The 3,318-nt window shown below is 46.3% G+C and overlaps 1 pseudogene; it reads left to right on the forward strand.

Moving 5' to 3' along the window:
• The window catches only part of LOC114629889, a 12,593-nt pseudogene extending 9,565 nt beyond the window's left edge, over window positions 1-3,028 (forward strand).
• The last annotated feature ends 290 nt before the right edge of the window (window positions 3,029-3,318 follow it).

Genomic DNA, 3,318 nt, shown 5'->3' on the forward strand with positions numbered 1-3,318 from the left:
CTGAGAAACAGATAAGATTAAGACTTGGCAACATAGCCTAGAGAAAATACTAGAACTAAAGGTTCAGGATTTTATTGGTCAAAAGAAGCAACATAAAGAAGAGAATGAAAATCAGAGACAGAAGCTAAAAGAGACACTAGAAAAAAAGAATAGATACATACAGTAAGTATAAAGTTAAAATATAGGGACTTGCTTTTTGAAAAGATTTATAAACAGATTTGTCTGAATTACCCATGGTTTGGAACTTAGATAAGGAAATTTGTCACTGACTCTAGGATAAAGAGTACAGTGTACAAGTGGAAGCTACTCTGGAGTACAGAGCCAAACAAATAGATGGTATAAATAAAAAGTTATTCTAGGCAGAGGGCTGAACAGAAAGATAATGTAAAATAGGTGTATTCAGATGATATAAATTTATATTGCCTCACAGGAGAGTCGGGTTCTGTCTAACATGGGCCCCACGCGAATCCTGAGTTCATTTCCTGGTTGGCAAAATAGGAAAGCCTAAGAATAGGCACATAGAGTATTTTAGTTATTAAATTAATTTTATTTTCAAGATGAGTGTGATTTTCAGTTTTATGGTTATATTTTTTTTCTGGGAAAGAGATCAAGATAAAGGTTTTTTTAGTTACTGGCTCAAGAATATCCTTCTTTGGGAAAAAGGTTTTGTCTGTGTATTTTCAGAAGAGATGATTAAGATATTTCTACCTCCATGAATTATATGGCTTAGACATGACAGAGGCAGGCCACCAGAAGACTAGATTTCAGAATTCAAAGAAAAAAATTATCTTGATATTAAAATTTGTTTTGAGAAGTGTATATTGCAGAATATACAGCCTTGGTATATCTGCTGATCAACAAACTGCTGGAAGAGCAGGTGGAGAACATCCGGTAGGAGGTGTCTCAGCTCCAACATGAGCTTTCCATGAAGGATGAGCTGCTTCAGTTCTACATCAGTGCCACTGAGGAGACCGAGCCTGAGTCTGTCTGCTCAACCCCGTTGAAGAGGAATGAGTCATCCTTCTCTGTCCAGAATTACTTCCACCTGGACTCTCTTCAGAAGAAGCTGAAAGACCTCAAAGAGGAGAACATTGCACTTCGATCTGAGGCCTGTCAGCTGAAAACGGAGATAACCACCTATGAGGAGAAGGAGCAGTAGCTGGTGAATGACTGTGTGAAGGAGCTGAGTGATGCCAATGTCCAGATTGTGAGCATCTCTGAGGAGCTGGCTAAGAAGACAGAAGATGCCGCCCACCAGCAAGAGGAGATCATGCACCTCCTGTCGCAAATCGTGGACTTACAGCAGAAGGCAAACTTTCGCATAGTGGAAAATAAAGAGCTTATCCAGGTCACTGCCAAGGATGCCCAGCATCAGCTTACAGTTGAGTTTCAAGAGCTGGAGGATAAGTATGCAGAGTGCATGGAGAACCTTCACGAGGCTCAGGAGGAACCGAAGAACCAGGGGAATAAGACGATGCCCACATCCCAGCGCTACCACTCTCTGGGCCTGTTCCCCATGGACTCCTTGGCTGCAGAAATCAAGGGAACTGTGCACAAGGAGCTGCAGCTGGAAGAGCCAGAGTCTCCAGACATCACCCACCAGAAGCGTGTCTTTGAGACAATGATAAACGTCAATCAAGTGGTCAAGCAAAAAACACTAACCCCTTCCCCCATGAAGATCCCCGGCTACAACCAGTCCTCAGCCACGAACTCACTCCTGTTCAGCTGCGTCAGCACCCCCACCCCCCCTCCTGCTTCTACTGCATCGATGTCTGCAATATGGTCCTTGATAACAAAACCAACAGCATCCTCCTGGAAACTGAGGCAGCTGACCTGGGGAATGAGGAGCACAATAAGAAGCCAGCTCCGCCAGGCACACCAGGCTCCCATGACCTGGAGACAGCACTTAGGCGGCTATCACTGCGCCAGGAGAACTACCTGTCTGAGCAGAGGTTCTTTGAGAAGGAGCAGGGGAGGAAGCTTCGAGAGCTGGCTGAGAAGGGGAAGCTGCACAGAGTGTTGCTCACACCCACTGAGAGCATCATGTCCCCAAGCACACATTCATGCTTCTCTGAGTTCACGAGCTTCTCTGGAATGTCCTTCAGTGTAGGACCCCGAAGGGCTGCTATGCCCTGGCTGAGACTTTCTGTGTGCTATTGTCCACTAAGTAACATTCTGCGGTTCCTCTAAGATCAAAACATCCTGACTAAGGCATGGTGCCCCAGGAAGGAAATTTATACTTGACATTCTATTGCCCCCCAGTTGAGTTCCTGTTTTTTCCTGAGATTTTTTTTCTTCCCTGGCTTGGTGTATATATTGAACCTGCCCAATAAAGGCATTGGCATTCTCTCATGATGAATGACCCATGTCTGAGTCTTTCTTTAATCCCCCAGGACTACGCCCAAGTTCAGTACTGTGGCAACACTGGAGCTGTCACTTCAGCAGTCGCTCCTAACTGCCCAAGAAGCTGCAAATCGTGAAGCCACTCGAAGGTTCATCAACGCTTCACCACTGGCAGGAAATTGGCCTAGCCTCATCTTGAGGCCATCCTGGACCCCTGTCCTGGTGTAGTCACCAAGGGCTTCCGGACTTTAGACGTTTACCTGGATGAAGTGTACTGCCTTAATGACTTTGAGGAAGATGACACAGGTGACCACATTTCTCTGGTTGGCCTAGCTACCTCCACACCAGTTCAGCACCCAGAGACTTCAGGTGAGAGGTCTCGAGCACGTGTGACTTTCTAAGGCAGCAGAAGTTACTCCAGCAAGCATCAGGCTTCTCCAGAGGAGATGCACCAGCCAACAGCACAAACAGGCCTGAAGGAGGAGGAAGAGGAAGAGCAGGAGGAGAGGAGGAGGAGGAGGAGGAGGAGGAGGAGGAGGAGGAGGAGGAGTCTGGTGAGGGAGCCTCAATTAGTCATGTAACCTGACACCTTTACTGGAGGAACAGCTCTGGGCATTACTCATCTCTGTTTCTGGCACCACTCAGAGTAACTCTGTCTGTAGCTTCTGCTCATCTGTGTGGATGACAGAAACAGCTTTTTTCATTATCAGGTTCTGTTTTGAAAACAAACCAAATCCTCCACTTGTGATAAGTGGGTACCTCTGCCCATCATGGGGCTCTGGGGCCCTGTAAGTGGGAACCGGAAAGAGAAAGAGAGGGAGAGAGGGAGAGAGGGAGAGAGGGCAAGAGGGAGGGAGAGAGAGAGAGAGAGAGAGAGAGAGAGAGAGAGAGAGAGAGAGAGAGAGAGAGAGAGAGAGATTGATTCTTGGAGAAGATAAAACATCAATGACAAACCCTCTTTTGTTAAACATTCTT

This window comes from Grammomys surdaster, unplaced genomic scaffold, assembly GCF_004785775.1.
Source record: "Grammomys surdaster isolate TR1022 unplaced genomic scaffold, NIH_TR_1.0 320, whole genome shotgun sequence".
Lineage (NCBI taxonomy): Eukaryota > Metazoa > Chordata > Mammalia > Rodentia > Muridae > Grammomys > Grammomys surdaster.